The sequence below is a fragment of the Monodelphis domestica genome, chromosome 4 (assembly GCF_027887165.1).
Source record: "Monodelphis domestica isolate mMonDom1 chromosome 4, mMonDom1.pri, whole genome shotgun sequence".
NCBI lineage: Eukaryota > Metazoa > Chordata > Mammalia > Didelphimorphia > Didelphidae > Monodelphis > Monodelphis domestica.
This window is the reverse complement of record NC_077230.1, coordinates 101548916-101566471: the sequence shown is the minus strand read 5'-3', so window position 1 is coordinate 101566471 and position 17556 is coordinate 101548916.

Below are 17556 nucleotides of genomic sequence, written 5' to 3'. Positions count from 1 at the left end.
GGAAGTCTGCAAAAACCTCCATCAGACTGATTCCATATAAACTGGCTTCTTATGCTTTAAGCCTTCTGGACCAACCAAGCCCCACGGTTGGTCTCATTGGTTCCATAAATAAATCCTTTCCCCCACCCCAGGTCTATATAAAACAGATATTGCTACCATCCCTTGGTAGCAAGATCCCAACATTTTTAAGGGGAATTTCTACTACTAAATTAGCCTTAAAACAACTCTGATAAGATGAATGAATCTTCCTGAAGGCCTGATTCAAGAGACTGATGAAATGGAGAATTTTATCCTTTTTTAAGGGTAGTGCTGATTTATCAAAGACAGTAATGGGGAGAAAAGGAGAATAATAAAAGCATTGTTTTGAAAGTTGATTCCAGGATTCAGTAATACCAGCTTCCTAAGAAAGATATAGAAGATGGAAATACCAGCAAACATGACAGTGAAAGTCCTTACCTCAAACTTTCTTTACCATAAAAGGGAGACACTAAGCAGAGGCAATAACAGACCATAGTCTTCATAAAAAAGAATATGTTCTGTTAGAGCTTTGATACTTCATTCCTTTGCAGCTCTAGATCTCACTTTGGGCTTTCTTGCTATGCCACAGAAGTCTCCTCAACCTAGAAGTTCACTTTACCCCTGCATTTCTCACACTGGAAGGCGTACTCTCCTACTGTGGCTTCTTCTGATTGCCCCCTCAGAACCTCCATTAAGGAAAACACCTAGGCAGTCATGCCATCATTCCTCTCTCTTAGAATGATACTAGGTTATTGGTTCCAAGGCAGAAGAGAGGTATGGACGAGGCAATTGGAGGTAAGTGACTTGCCCAGAGTCCTACAGATAAGTATTTGAGGTCAGATTTGAACTCAGGAACTCCTGTCTCTAGTCCTGGCTCTCTATCCACTGAGCCACCCAGCTGCCCTTGACATTCACTCTTCCCTCCCCTCTTCAATGCTAGTCACTCTTTATACTTTCTCATGACCTCAATAAATATCTTCCTCTTCTTCCTTTTGATCATTCTGTTATGTGCTATCTTCCCCTGATTAGAATATAAGCTCTTCCACAATGGAATCTGTCCTTTATTTTTTTGCTTGTGTTTGTTTGTCCATTATAATGTCTTTGATGGGCACTAACCTGCCCTATAAAAAATGCATGTGATGGGAAACATCATTAAAATTCTCCTAACCTAAAAAGGACAGCTTTTAATTGTACAATTCTATTCTTTCCAGACTCCAAACCACTCAACCAGACTTATAACAGTGATCCAGGAATCAACATAAATAAAAGTCTTGTCTTTCAGGGTTCTTTCTCACATCAATCATGTAGCTCAGAGCTTAGCTTACCAGGAAGAATGGCCAGAATAATCATCCCTTAAAGTAATGCTCATTATTAGATGAATGTGGTTCTTTAGGCCCAGTTACACATACCTCTTTCATAATAGGCAGAGTCATCAGTGAACCAGGCAAAATGGTGTTCCTCAAGAGTTAAGTCCTTGTAGGCAGAAGTTCTTGGGACAGGAGAAAGGCACAAAGTATTGGCACTGTAACTGGAGGCTTCAACTCATCACAAAGTTACAACCTGTCCACAAAGGGCACTAATGTTGAATACTAATAGCCCAGTAAGGACCATCTCAAATGTGTTATTTCCATTTAACAATGTAAGTTTTCTGTATCTGACTCATTTTATTAAAAGGATGGCCTAACTCATAATGGGCAATTCGGGGTCATATGATCCATGTCATTTTTCAAGCAGCAACTAGGACCCAAGAATGGGCAAGCCACTATTCTTCAAAAGTGATATAATGAATGATTGCTTTGGGGAGCTGAGAACTTCAGAATACTAATGTTCATTTACTCTGATCAACCTTAGTTCCTATCTGGTCTTTACAGTCAGAGACTTCTAAGAATACAAGTCTCATAGGATCAGAAAGACCCAGGATCGAGCCTGCAGGACAGCCTATCTCAGTTCTTTCAAGAACTACCCAAAAGAGGCAGACTAATAAGTGAGTAGGAAATGGGGCATTTCAAAATATCAAGATGGAGAATAAGGGTTTTCTAGAACCCATGGAGTCTCTGAACTTCATTTTTACACTGTGGTGAAAGGGTTAAATTAGGGGTTTGACAAAAATAAAAGATCAGCTTTTAATAACGTAAAGTTTTAGTGAGAATATAGTAGAGTTGTAAATTAATATTGTCCCTTTAAGCCAGAGAAAAGAAAGCTTCTAGCAGCTTTTAACAATTAACAATTTAGTTTTATCAAACTAGAGATAGCAAAAGAATATAGTAAAATGAATATAGTAAAGGAGAGAAATATAGGACAGAGGCAGAGAAAGAAATTTTCCTAATGTCTATACTAGTTATCCTATGACTGCCTATAACGACTATCTAAAACTGCCTATATCTACCTATCACTGTCTATAACTACCACTAATAACAACCACCCCACAAAGTTCCAACCCAATCCACCCAATCAAAACCAATCCAATGAGTGTTTAATCCAACCTCAATTAGGTCTGTCAGCAAAGGCCAACCACCTTCCAAAAAGTTCAAGAAAGGAAAAAAAAAACCCTAACAGCCCAAACCAAAAGCCAAAAAACCCTTCTAAAGGCTAAAGCCCTCTCAGTAAGCTTAGGCTCGCTTTTTATATTCCAGCAACTAAACACAATCACCAAACCAACATATTCCCAGCAGCCAACTTCCCTGCAACTGCCAGCACCTAACTGTCAGCAACTGACTCCCTCTTGACCAACTGATGCTGGCCCCTTTTATATCCTCTTCTTACCTCACTTCCTGTCTCTGGTTTCTACTGCCTTTTCACTGGTTAATATCTGGGCTGGTTAATCCCTACACATCTCTATGGTAAGAGGACCTCCAGGTCCCCTGTTAAATTAGAGAAAAGGAATAAAGAATTCCTTTTTACAGTGGGAATGAGTATTAGTAATTTGTTAGCAACGATCTTTGGAATGACCAAGATTTTCCCCATATAGTACAGTATATTCTCCAAAACCCAATTGAGAGAGTTGGATCCTAAATTTTAAGGCTTGTTAAGTTCCACCCTTTGTTTCGCATGTAAGTCACCATCCAATTTAGGGCATCTGCCACCAGGGCCTGATTAGGCCCAGTTATTGTCACCTACATAGTGGTAGACATCAATGACCTTAGGAAGTAGGGACCTTTTTAGAACTCTGTCCATCAGACTGACAAATGAAGGAGAATTTATTCTAATTCTTCTTCAATCTATGGGTGAAGCTCCATTGATTATCCTACCATTTTAAAATAATTACTTGTGGCATATTTAAACCTTTCAATTGAATAGAACAATCAGAACTTAATGTGAACTGGACCTATCTACCCATCTGTATCTATCAGTCATCTTGTGAGGAACTGAGTCATGCCCTAAAGCTATTTGTAGAAGAGGAAAATACTAGCAGAAGCAGAAGGAAAGAATCTGAGGGTATAGACTTGAGAGAATGAAGCAAAGTATTCTAGCACATTCTTGCACAGCAAAGAGGGGACTGAGCTGTGGCAAAAGAGAAAAATAGAAAAGATTTGTTGACTCTAAAGAGATTTCAGAGAAAAAAAATCAAGCTGAGGGAAATTTCAAGAAAAATCTCTCTTTCCCCGATTGCTTCTCCCCTTGACTCTATTCATAGACACAATGATATAATCAGCTATTTCATTACTAGTAATCTGAATTTTGCCTCAACTATAAAGGGTTCATGGCATTGTAACCTGGTTGCTAGTATCTAGTAGCTTTTTACATTTTTGGCAGTCTCCTCTCTCTCTTTCTAAAACATAGTATTTGGAGTATATAGGGTGTTCAAAGAGACTAGCACCTCTGATATGAGGGTTTCCAAAACCCTTTTCAGGTCTGCTCATCCACTTTTAGTGTCTACCTTTCACACAATTCTAAGTTGTGGCTCCAAGAAGCTGTAGCATGCACAGTGGCTACACCCCAGAAAAAGTTAGGTTGATGACTGGGTGCAACACCTCACTTAAATCTTCTTCAGGCTGAGCAAAGATATCACCTTGGGATGTTATTTGTCCTCTTCCAAACAAAAGATGAATAACAAGCTACAGTGATTCAATAATATGACTTCTGCTACCCTGCCACAGTACCTCAATTTTGGCTCTAAAGACTTGGATGGACTAAACCACCACGTAGAATGCAAGAATGACAAAATAGAGTAGGGACTTTCTGGGATGTCCTAAATTTTGGGCAGGACAGAAGGATTCTTCCTGCTCTGGTCATAGATACATTAAAATACTTTTACTAACTTCCCAATGGTGATTATCAATCTTTTTTTGTCCACCTTATGTTTCAAAAACCATACCTACTGTTCTTTATGGAAAGAGCATTATTACTTTCTGCCCATTTCACTTTGTGATGGATATTGTACCTCTTTCCATCATCCCCAGTGTCCTTTTTGTGAATAGCTCTATTTGCTGCCTCAGTCTTCTTCTCAAAACCTGCCAGTGGATTTGCCTAGGTCTATTTGGTGTTCTGGAAGGGAAGCCATAGCAAACCCTATTACCATTTAGGTAGGAGTCCATCTGAAAGCCAAGATCTAATAAGCATGCTAAGCAAGCTGTGAATAGAGTATAATGGGAATGAGGCACAGATCTAAGCCACCAAACTATTCTCTTTTAAAAATCTCACCCACTCCCTTGCTTCCCCCAATCTGGGAATTGGATATATAAAGAAAATTCATTTTTGTAGAACCTTTCATACAGAACTCCCCATTTTAGACACCTAGAAAGGGACAAAAGGGCAATATGCATTTGGGGCTAAAACTAGTTCAGCTGACTTTACTGAGAGTAAATCTTTTGTAAGCTCTCTAAGCCTATGAAACTGTGAAACTGAAAAAAACTCTAAGTTTCCTCCATTCAGCCACACACACCCTTATTAGCCAGAGTTCCAATGATTCATTGTTTTGGTGTTTAAACTTTTGTAAGACTCCTGGTTCTTCGGTAGTAAGAGTTCACCCACCCTCTGACTCACCTGTGGAAGAAGTAGCACAATGAATAGCATTGGCCTGTTGTCAGGAAGATCTGAGTTCAAATATGGCCGTAGACATTTGTTAAGCTATGTGACACTGGTTAAGTCACTTGACTTCTCTCTCTTTATCAGTTTCCTCCTTTGAAAAATGGGGGAAATCCTATCACCTACCTTTCAGGGTTTTTGTGAGGATCAAATGAGATAATAATTGGAAAGCATTTAGCACAATCCCTCGTATACAGTAAAAAACACGTTAGCTATTATATATTTTTATATATATATATATATGTGTATATATAGAGAGGGAACATATTTTTAGAATATTCATATATACATAAATGCTAGATAATTACTTGATTATGCTCTATAATTACTTGTCACCTTATTGAGCTAATCTAGGCAGGAATTAACATGCTTTCCCCTTACAGACTCTCAATCCCTGCCTTCTATAGTATTTTCCCCTTTCACCTGTGCACCATGGATCTCTCTCTCTCTCTTTTTTCTCTCTTTATCCCTCTCTTTCCCTGTCTCTTTTTTTCTCCATCTTTTTAAAAAACCCTTACCTTCTGTCTTAGAATCGATATTAAGTATCTGTTCCAAGTATGAACATCTATAAGGGATAGGAATTGGAGTTATGTGCCTTGCCCAGGGTCACACAGCTAGGAAGGGTCTGAAGCCAGGTTTGAAGCCAGATGCTCCAACTCCAGCCTGGCTCTCAATCCATTGTGACACCTAGCTAGCTGCCCATTGATCTCTTAATAGACATATTTAATGGTCTCATCTGTAATGACTTGACTAAATTATAAACATAAAAAAAGTGTTGTGCTTGTTGTTTATAGAAATTAACCCTTAAGTCACAAGACTGTTAGTAGCTCTAATAGTTTTATTATTGTAAGATAGAGAGGAAAATAGAGAAAAGAGGTAAAGAATTACCTACCCTACAACCCAGAGTGTCTCTAAACCTCAGTCTCAAAAACAAATTCTTCTTCCTTCCTTCCTGCTGAGTCTCCTCTTATAGATCCTTACTACACTCACTCACTTTCTTAAATCACTCCCCAGGAACCAATCCCAGTTCCACAATTAGCCTGGCACCATGGGGGCGGGGGGGGGGGGGGGGGGGATGCCTCTGGGATCAATTCCATGTTTGCTGATTGACCCAAATTCAAAACAAATGGAAGGGAAGTTCAAATCTGATTGATTAAATCAACATACAAATTCCCGTTTTCACACATCCTTCTTGACTTCTCTGCAGTCACTTGCATGATTATCATCCTCTTCTCCTTGGATACTCTCTTTTCTCAGGTTTTTTTGTGCAACTGCTGTATCCTGGTTCTCCTAATCCTTGAAATACTCTTTAGCTTCCTTCACTGGATATTCATCCAGGTTTTTCCTACTAGTCATGTCCCCTAAAGCTCTGTGCTCTCTTCTGTTCTCCCTCTGTACTATTTTGTTTAGTGATGGCTGTAGATCCCATGGATTCAATTATTACCACTATACCAATAATTCTCAGATTTATTTAACTAGCCCTAATCTCTCTCTTGATCTCCAGTCTGATATATCTAATCGCCTATTGAACACCTAGAAAGATATCCCACAGACATCTGAAGTTCAACATATCTGAAATAGAGCTTATTTTCTTAACCACCCAACCCTTCTTTCTTCATCTCCTCACTCTCTCTCTCTCTTCTATATCCAATTGGTTGCCAAGTCCTCTCTATTCTACCTTCTCAGCATCTCTTCTATATGACCCATTCCCTCATCTGACACTGCCATTTCCCTGGTGTAGGGCCTTATCATCTAATGACTAGATTATTGAAATAGCCATTAGGTCCATCTCCCTGCCTCAAGTCTACCTTTCCAGGGTTCTTATACATTTCTCTCCTTTATGTATTCTGTCACTCCAGGTTCTCAGACTCCAGGCATTTTCACTGGCTGTCCTCTGTGCCTGGAATGTTCTTTCTTCTCACTTCTGCTTCCTGGCATCCATCCTTCAAGCTGAAAGCCCACCTTCTACAAAATTCCTTCTTCATTTTAGTGCTTTCCCTTTTTTTTTTTTAAACCCTTACCTTCCGTCTTGGAGTCAATACTGTATATTGGCTCCAAGGCAGAAGAGTGGTAAGGGCTAGGCAATGGGGGTCAAGTGACTTGCCCAGGGTCACACAGCTGGGAAGTGTCTGAGGCCACATTTGAACCTAGGACCTCCTGTTGTTAGGCCTGGCTCTCAATCCACTAAGCTACCCAGCTGCCCCCTTGCTTTCCCTTTTAGAATAGCCCCAATTTATCTTGCAAATACTGTCTTTGTATATAATTGTTTGCCTGTTGTCTCCCCTCTATGCTTCATGAGTGCAGAGACAATTTTTGCCTTTCTTTATATCTCCAGCACTTAGAGGCCTAATATATGCTCGTTGACTTGGCTTGATTGTGTATTTACTAGATTTATAAACTCTTCCTCCTGTTTAAAAGGCATTATCTTAAAAACAAAAGTACATTTACCTTGAAGTACCAAAAATGAAAGGACAATTTATCTTCATTTTCTTTATATTGGAAATCTAGCTTCTGCTATTTTTCTATTGTCCCAACCAATCTCCTAAATATCTATGGAGCTAATGCTATCTGGTGAATGGGAGCTTTAAAAATAAGAATATTCCTTGTATACCCTGAAGCCTGAAGGTACAAGATACCCGGGTCCTGTATTTGGCTATCCAATACCTCAAGTTTCTCTTTGTTCTGAGCTCCCTTTCACCTCCAACAATGGAATTTAACCATGAGGGGATTGCAAAAAATTCTTTCCAGTTCTGCCATCTTTTCTGGGTCAGAACTATCTCAGGTCAGTCCAGTGAATTAAGTTAGTATGCAATGAGGTATTCATGGATCACAACAAAAAATGATTTTACTGATAAAATTGAAAAGGTAGGTTGTAATTCCTAATTAAAATAAATCACACTCCCCTTTGCCTGGAGTTTCCCACAGCAATCAAAAACACTTAGTTAAAAAATGTGTTCCCTGCAAAGCAATCAAAATTCCACTAAAACCTAAATAAAATCTGAGTTTTTCATACCCCTATCCCTCCAAATCAATCAAGTCCCAGGGATGGCCTTCTTTCCTCCTTAATGGGAAATCATTCCAGCCTATATAAAATAGGCCATATAAAATATTTCTAGCACAATTAATCGTGGTTATTCCCAAAGAAGTTATACTGAACCTATGAATATCAAGAGATTTTAGTGTCAGTATATAGTTTTTAAAATATTTAATTTTTTTATTTTTATCAATTATATATAATATCAATTTTCCATACAAATTTTCCTAAATTATATGATCAAACTTATCTTTCTCCCTCCCTTTCCTTCTCCCTCCCAGTGTTGGCAAGTGATTTGATCTGGGTTATACATGCGTCAGTTTGAAATCTGGAAACCCCAAGTTTGCCCCTATCCCTTAGGAACTCACCCCCCAGAGAAGTCCCAGACTGACCAGGTTCAGACCTTAAAGTACTTAATGATCCCAGTTTAGGTAGGACTAGTAGACTCAGTCAAATGTAAAGTACCTTTTTTGTCCTAGAAGTTTCCCGCATTGCACATGTCTGAGGAGAGACTCTAAATGAACACTAATGCAAATACCAACAACATGGAAATGGGTTCGAATCAAGAACACATGTGATACCCAGTGGAATCGCGCGTAGGCTAGGGGAGAGGTGGTGGGTGGGGGGAGGAAAAGAAAATGATCTTTGTCTCCAGTGAATAATGTTTGGAAATGACCAAATAAAATAATGTTAAAAAAAAGTTTCCCCCATTGTATCAAAGAATTGTTCCTTAGAAGACCAACACCTGTGCAAGAACCATCCTTTTAGTATCCATTGTAGTAGACTCCCTGTTACCCCAGCCTCTGGCTACCTCCTCTTTCCCCAAGCCTGCCTACAGCCTGTTAGTGAATGTTTGATGTCCTGAGTTCCCCAAAAGGTATATAAGATCCCTATGTTTTATTGTTCTTCAGGAAATCATCTCATGTGTTGATTCTCACTGAGATACTATTCCCAGAGTCCCAGAGCCCTTGGCACTGTGTGATTTTTAGGCACTTGATTTTGTGTGGCAGCTGAATATTGAACACTATCTCTTTTCTGATCAAAGACTTGGTTTGACTGACTAGTTCAGTAGTTCTGTGGTTTTCTAGGTTGACACATGTATTATTGTGCAAAACATTTCCATATTGTTCATTTTTGGAAGCAAATAATCTTATAAAACTAAAATCCCCAAACTCATAAACAACTGAAAAATCCTTTTCTTTCATCTACTTTCTGACTCCAACAGTTCTCTTTCTGGAAGTAAATAGTATTCTTTGTCATAAGTCTCATGAAAGGCAGCTGGGTAGCTCAGTGGATTGAGAGCCAGCCTAGAGACTAGAGGTCCTAGGTTCAAATCTGGATTCAAACATTTCCTGGTATCAACTTGAAATCTGGAGACCCCAAATTTGCCCCAGTTCCAAAAGAATTTGCCCTGAGGGAGGTCTCAGACTCAGATTTCAGATCAGTTTCAGATTGAAAAATAGACTCTAAATTAGATTTAAATCAAATGTTAAGTACCCTTTTGTCTTAGTAGTTTCTCCCTTTGTATCAAAGTCCTCTCCCAGGAAGTCCAGCCTTTGACTGGACCCTTCCCTTTTGTGTCTATTATAAAGCATCTGCCTCTCCCTCATAATCCTGTCTTGGACTTCTCATTTCCTTATAACCATGATAATATTAATCAACCATACTTCCCTGTCCCTTAGTTCCCCAAAAGGTATAAAGATTCCCCCAGTTCCATTATTCTTCAGAGGATCATCTAGTGATCCTCTCAGAGATACTGTTGCCAGAGTGCCAGAGCATTTATTTGGCTCTGTATAGTTTGGGGGCATTTGACTCTGTGTGGCAGTCAAATATGGAACACTGTCTCTTTCCTGATTAAAGATTTGTTTTTTCTGACTACTTTAGTACTTCTGTGTTTTTCCCCAAGTTAACACTGGCTATGTGACCCTGGGCTGGTCACTTAACCTCCATTTCCTAGCCAGGGGTCCCCAAACTTTTTTACATAGGGGGCCTCAGACCGTTGGAGGGCTGGTCTATAAAAAAAAACTATGAACAAATCTGTATACCACTGTCTTGGATAGCAGAGGCTACAGCGCAGGGTGTGATGGGCCTGTCACACCTTGCACAAGTCCATCATCACCACCACTATACCGGGCAGCAGTATACACAGTGCGGAATCCCCTCCTTCAGATCACTGCTCACCATGCTGCCATCTTCCATTGTGCAGCCACATAATCGTTTTCACGACGTCTCCTTCTTGTTCAGTTACTCTCAGAACAAGGCACCACGCAAAGGATTATGTCACTGGAAGTAGTGCTGTATGGGAGTAATGCCACACTTTGCAGTGCCGCCAGACACAGTGTTCCTCTCACTGACCATCAATGAAAGAGGTGCCCCTTCTGGAAGTGTGGTAGGAGCCAGATAAATAGCCTCAGGGGGCCACATGTGTTCCACAGGCCATAGTTTAGGAGTCCTTACTACTCTTCTGCCTTGGATCCCAATACATAGTATTGTTTGGAAGAAAAAAGGTAATATTAAAAAAAAAAAAGTTTTGGAATTGTCCTAGATCATTGTATTGCCAGTAATAGCTAAGTCCATCACAGTTGATCATTCCACAGTATTGCTATTTCTGTGTACAATGTTTTCCTGGTTCTGCTTATTTCATTTAGCATCAAGATACAGTTTTAAAAACATGAACTTTTTTTTTCTTCTTGCTTTAATGTCAATATTCTCCTAGTCATCATGTATAATTATAAGTATAGAACACAGCAGTATTGAAAGAATTACAGTTGTGTGTTGTGAAAGGGCAGCAGAGGCTTGAGATGGGTGTAAGTAGATTGTAAAATATTATCAGTGAAGACTTGTACAAGAAAAGCAGCTGAAAAGATGACAATTAAGACATGTCTGACCAGAAAATGAGGTGGCCAATTGTGTAGGGAGAGTGAGAGATAGCTAATGCACAGTTCATATGCTCTATTAATAGCCATTCTGTTTCAAGAGTTGCAAAAGAAAGTCCTTACCAAATTGAGAGGACTTTCTGGGAAGGATTTATGTAAAGATATGGAAGAGAATTTCACAAGAAGAGAAGGTTTGGAAAGATAATGGGCATCAGTGAAATTAAGGGTCTAGTGTTGATATAAAATTTTTTTAATTCACTGGATTTGATTTCTGAGTTTTCTGTTATGTTTAGGGATCTCTTTCTCTGTTGTTGTTTTCAGCACTGGACAGTTTATATAGGTTCTGCTTTCTAGTATATTTTGATATCCAGAAGTACTATTCCCCCATAGATGGTTTTCTTTTTCATGGCTCTTCTTGAGATTCTTGTCCATTGACTTTTCAGTTTTGTTCTGACCATATCTAATTTTAAGAAATTACCTATTGACATTTGAATAAGGATGGCATCAAACCTGTAAATTAGTTTGGCATGCATTGCCTTCTTAATCATATTTACTCAATTTGTGTATGAGCAGAGAATATATAGCTTCATTTATTCAGTTCTTTCTTGATTTCTGTCAAAATCCTATGTAAATTTTCTTTGTATAGGCTTCATGTGCAATGTTCATAAATTATTGCTTATATATTTGATATATTTTGCTTTAAAGGATATTTCTCCTTTCAATTTATCTTAATTTATGGCATAATGGCATATAAAATCCTGTATTTGGTTATTTGACTAAATCACTTTAATTTAGTCCATTTCTTTTGTTGTTGATTATTGGATTTAAGTGACTTAACCAGGGTCGTAGAGCCGGGAAATGTCTGAGGCCAGATTTTAACCCACGACCTATGTCTCCAGGCCTGGCTCTCTACCCACTGAATTACTTAGCTGCCTGTCTAAATCACTATTAATTAGAGTAACATAAATTAAAAAACAACAAATCTGAGGTACTACCTATACTGAAAAGGGAAATGACAAACGCTGAAGGAAATATAGGAAACTTAGGTCACTAATGCACAATTGGTTGGTGTGGTTGTGAATTGATCCAATCATTCTGTTTTTTTTTTTTTATTAAGTGAACAGACTTTCCCCGGAAATAATACAGTTAGTTTTAATGATTAGGTGATTCTTGGTTATAAACCCAGGTCCCTGGCCTTCCAGAATATCATATTCCAAGTCTTTTGGTCCTTCGATGGGGAAGCTGCCAGATCCTGTGTGATCATGACTAGGGATACATGATATGTGAATTATTTCATTCTGTCTGCTTGTAGTATTTTCTCCTTAGCCTGGGAGCTCTTGAACTTGGCTATAACATTCCTGGGAGTTGTCATTTGGGGATTTATTGTGATCTGTGGATTCTTTCAATCTCAATTTTGCCATCTTGTTCAAGAATATCAGAGCAGTTTTCTTGGATAATTTCTTGTATTATGATGACTAGACTTTTTTTTTTTGGTCATGACTTTCAGGTAGTCCAATAATTTTTAAATTGTATCTCCTGGATCTATTTTCCAGGTCAGGTGGTTTTTTTAATGAGACATTTCTTATTTTCTTCTATTTTTTCACTCTTTTGATTTCATTTTATTGTTTCTTGATGTCTTGTGAAATCATTAGCTTCTATTTGTCCAATATTAATTTTATTTTTTTTAAACTCTTACCTTCCATCTTGGAATCAATACTGGGTATTGGGTCCAAGGCAGAAGAGTGGTAAAAGTGGTAAGGGCTAGGCAATGGGGGTTAAGTGACTTGCCCAGGGTCACATAGCTGGGAAGTGTCTGAGGCCAGATTTGAACCTAAGATTTCCCATCTCTAGGCCTGGCTCAATCCACTGAGCTACCCATCTGTCCCCAATATTAATTTTATTTTTTGTGCTAAGCTATCAAAGCTTATTTTTTAAAATTTTTTTTGAAAAATGTATTTAGTCAATTTAGAACATTACTCCTTAGTTACAAGAATCATATCCTTTCCCTCTCTCCCTTCTCTCCACCCCTTCCCGAGCTGACACGCAATTCCACTGGGTTTTACATGTGTCCTTGATCAGAACCTGTTTCCATGTTGTTGATGTTTGCACTAGGGCGATCATTTATAGTCTATATCCCTAGCCATATCCCCCTCGACCCATGTTTTTCTTCTGTGTTTCCACTCCCACAGTTTTTCCTCTGAATGTGGATAGTGTTCTTTCTCGTAAATCCCTCCAAGTTGTTCAGGATCACTGCATTGCCACTAATGGAGAAGTCCATTACATTTGATTGTACTACAGTGTATCAGTCTCTGTGTACAATGTTCTCCTGGTTCTACTCCTCTCACTCTGCATCAGTCCCTGGAGGGTGTTCCAGTTCACATGGAATTCCTCCAGTTTATTGTTCCTTTGACCACAATAGTATTCTATCACCAACATATACCACAATTTGTTCAGCCATTCCTCAATTGAGGGACATCCCCTCATTTTCCAATTTTTTTCCACCACAAAGAGTGAAGCTATGAATATTTTTATACAGGTCTTTTCCCTTATTATTTCTTTGGGGTATAAACCCAACAGTGCTATGGCTGGATCAAAAGGCAGATAGTCTTTTAGCGTCCTTTGGGCATAGTTCCAAATTGCCCTCCAGAATGGTTGGATCAATTCACAACTCCACCACCAGTGCATTAATGTCTCAACTTTGTCATATCCCCTCCAACATTCATTACTTTCCTTTGCTCTCATGTTAGCCATTCTGCTAGGTGTGAGGTGATACCTCAGAGTTGTTTTGATTTTCATCTCTCTGATTATAAGAGATTTAGAACACTTTTTCGTGAGTTTATTAATAGTTTTGAATTCTTTATCTGAAAAGTCTATTCATGTCCCTTGCCCATTTATCAATTGGAGAATGGCTTGATTTTTTTTTTTACAATTGATTTAGGTCTTTATAAATTTGAGTAATTAGACCTTTGTCAGAGGTTGTTGTTATGAAGATGATTGTTTCCCAATTTGTTACTTCCCTTCTAATTTTGGTTGCACCCAATATTAATTTTTAAAGACTGAATTTCTTCCTTGACCTTTTGATCCTCCTTTTCCATTTGGTCCGTTTTACTTTTTCATGGAACTCTTTTCTTCACAGGATTTTTATTTTTGCCTTTTTCCAATAGGTCAATTCTATTTTTTAAAAACCTTTTTCTTCATTGGATTTTTGATCCTCTTTTTCCAGTTGAACAATTTTCTTTTGAAGATATTATTTTCTTTTTGCATTACTTTCATTTATTTTCCCCACTTTTCTTCAACCTGTCTTATTTGATTTTTTCATTCTTTTTTTGAGGTCTTCCAGAATTTGAGACCAATTCCAATTTTTTTTTTGAAGTTTTTGTATCTCACCATCTTGTGTTGGCTCTGTGTTCTTTTATCCTGTAGAAATTTTCCAGGGTCAAGAGGCTTTTTTGTTTGTTTGTTTGTTTTTTTGGTTGTTTGCTCATTTTCCTAGCCCCCCCCCTTTTTTTTTGCCTATGGGCTGGGAATTCTGAAAGCTGCTAGCTAATTCTGTTTCTTTTGTTGCTGCCAATCATCCTGAAGAGCAATTTTGAACTACGTCCAAAAGGCTATAAAAATGTTACTATACTTTGACCCAGCAATAGTACTACTAGGTCTGTATCTCAAAGAGATTAAAAAAAAGAAAAGGAAAGAAAAGAAAAGGACCTATATTGCAAAAACAATAGACTCAAGAGTGCAGATTGAGGCTTTTTTTTTTTAACATGGCTAGTATGGGAATTTGTCTTGCTTGACTATTATGTCTGTAAAAACATTTATAGCCCCCCTTTTTGTAGTGGCAAAAAAGTTATAACTGGGAGAATGCCCATCAATTTGGAAAGGCTGAACAATTCATGGAGTATGATTGTGATAAAATATTATTGTGTTTATAAAACTTGGAAAAGCTTACATGAACTGATGCAAAGTGAAATGAACACAACTAGGAGAAGATTGTATACAATAATAGCAATACTATAAAATGATAAACTATGAATGCCTTAGCTATTCTTAATAGTACAATGATCTAAGACAATTCTGAAGGACTCAAAGAAAAATGCCATCTGCTTTCAAAGAAAGACTTGATGGAGTCTGAATGCCAATTAAAGTAAACTTTTTTTTTTTTAAAACCCTTACCTTCCATCTTGGAGTCAAAACTGTATATTGGCTCCAAGGCAGAAGAGTGGTAAGGGCTAGGCAATGGGGGTCAAGTGACTTGCCCAGGGTCACACAGCTGGGAAGTGATTAAGGCCATATTTGAACCTAGGACCTCCCATCTCTAGGCCTGGCTCTCAATCCACTGAGCTATCCAACTGCCCCCAAAGTACACTTTTAAAAACTTTTTTTGGTCTGCCTTTTCTTTCACAACATGACTAATATGGAAATATATTTTGCATGACTGCAAGTGTGTAATTTATATCAAATTATTTTTCTACTTAAGGAGGGATTGGAGATGGGGAAAGGTAGAGAATTCTGAATTCAAAATAAAAAAAATTTTTAAATTGGTACATGTATTTGGAAAAGATGAAATATGAAAAAGAAAAAAGGTCAAATGAATTTAATGATGAAAAATCTTTGAGTGTACAGATGGTAATCCACATTCTCCTCCTGTTCAAATCTGGATCCAATTACTACATTTGAATTGTCTGCTCTAGATATATCTATTGATGGGCAGACTTTAAGGGCTGTTCTATCCAAATTCATGTCAAAAATCTGTCAATAGACATTTTTCATCCACTTGATCTTTCCTATGTGACTGGTTAGACCAAGCTCTTTTGACTAGTTATGCAGCTCTTCTAGGAGGTTCAAGTGTGGGACTTGATATATTCAGCATCAGCACAGAACTGACCAGAGAGCTAGCTGGAGATTACAATGCTCCTTTAATGATCCTAAGCATCTTAGCAAAACAAAGGCCCATTGTTAATATCAACATTCTCCTGCTGCTACTGTATGAATGTGAGAAATGGAACAGAAGAGACTCCAAAGTATTGAAAATGAATGTCACGCAGGGGATAATGGAGATACACATAGTGTGATCAAGCTGCAAAAAGAATCTTTGAAGAAGAGGAGTAAAAGATGTCTTCAGGAAAAAAAATGTATAATAGTAAGAAAAGATAGGCTGGCCATGTGGTATGGGCAAGGGAATCACAGGTAGAAAGCCTTATTGTTTCATTATGTCAGAATAAAGTGAGGAAGGCCTACAGCATCTTGAGCAGTCTACCTGTGGAGTATTTATGGTGAGGACAGAGACAAATAGACATCAGATGGACAAGCATGGATGAGTTATAATTTGCACTACTAAATAAATACATATTTTTAAATCACTGATTTGAGTATTTTGAGCAATGATAGAAACTCTTAATTACAAGGAATTGAAGCCTGAATAAATGAGGAAGAGGAAACAAGGAATATAGACTACTTTTTTCTCTTAGTTTGGTTTTGAGAGAGAGGAGAGAAAGAAGATGACAGCTTGGGGGCAGAATCAAGAGAAGATTGTTTTAGCTAAGATAGGAAAGATATAAACATGATGAAAGAAAGGAATCATTATATAGAGAGATAATGAATAAAAATATGTGAAGAAAGGAGTTGATAGATGGAGCAAGGTTACAAGGTCACCAAGAGAAAGAGAGATGATGCACTTAAAGCTACAAGAACCCTAGACAGTTTATTAAAACAATTGGGGCTAAAAATATGAACATAATACTGAGGTTGGTTCCCTGTGTGTATGCATGGCAAAAAGGAAATGAAACTGAGTGTGAGGCCTTCAGGAAAAGTCTGTCTTAATGGTGGACATCTTCTTGATTCAAAGAGACTTGAAACTTGTTCCAAGTCTTTAGAACCTCTCAACCTGAGTCTGGTCCCTCAAGCTGCTCCCTGAGAGAGGAATATAAGAGATAACAGTCATTGCAGTCCTTCCTAGCTTCTATATTTTGTTTGATAGTTCTCATTTCCCTTCTTTTCCACTAGTTTCCTATGCCATGAGAGGGGGCCCCTCAACATTCACTAAGAGTTTCAGTCTTTCCTTCTAGGGATGGATCTTGGCTTGCATGAGCCTGGCTGCTACCCAAGCAGCATTAATTGAATGAAAGGAAAGAGAGAGCTTCTCAGAGTCCATGATGAGGGCATTTCATAAGCTGGACTGAAATTTGGTCCTGGGGGAGTGGAGAAGAAACTGTTTTTAGCTTTGGCTTGGGAGGCTAGGGTTTTCACTTATGCCTCTGGTCACTGATAGTTGGACAAGGTAAGAAATCTGTTCTTTCCTGGTCTGAAAAAAATCTATCATTCCTTGCCTTCTTGGCTAGGATCTCTTTGGGATTCTAGTCTGTTCCTTCAAGTTTTATTCACCTCCACTTCTTAGTCTGTTTGTTTTTAAATGTCCAATGAAGCTTTCTCCCTACCCAAAGTGCAAAAAAATTCTCATCTCTATGTATTATGTCCCTAAATATATGTGCTTATCCTTTGAAGGGAGATGGAAAGGAGGGAGACAGGACAGGAAACATACTAATGATTGTGGGCAGGGACAGGATGCTTGTGGTTTATGCCCTGGACCCCAGTCCCTGTTGGAACTAG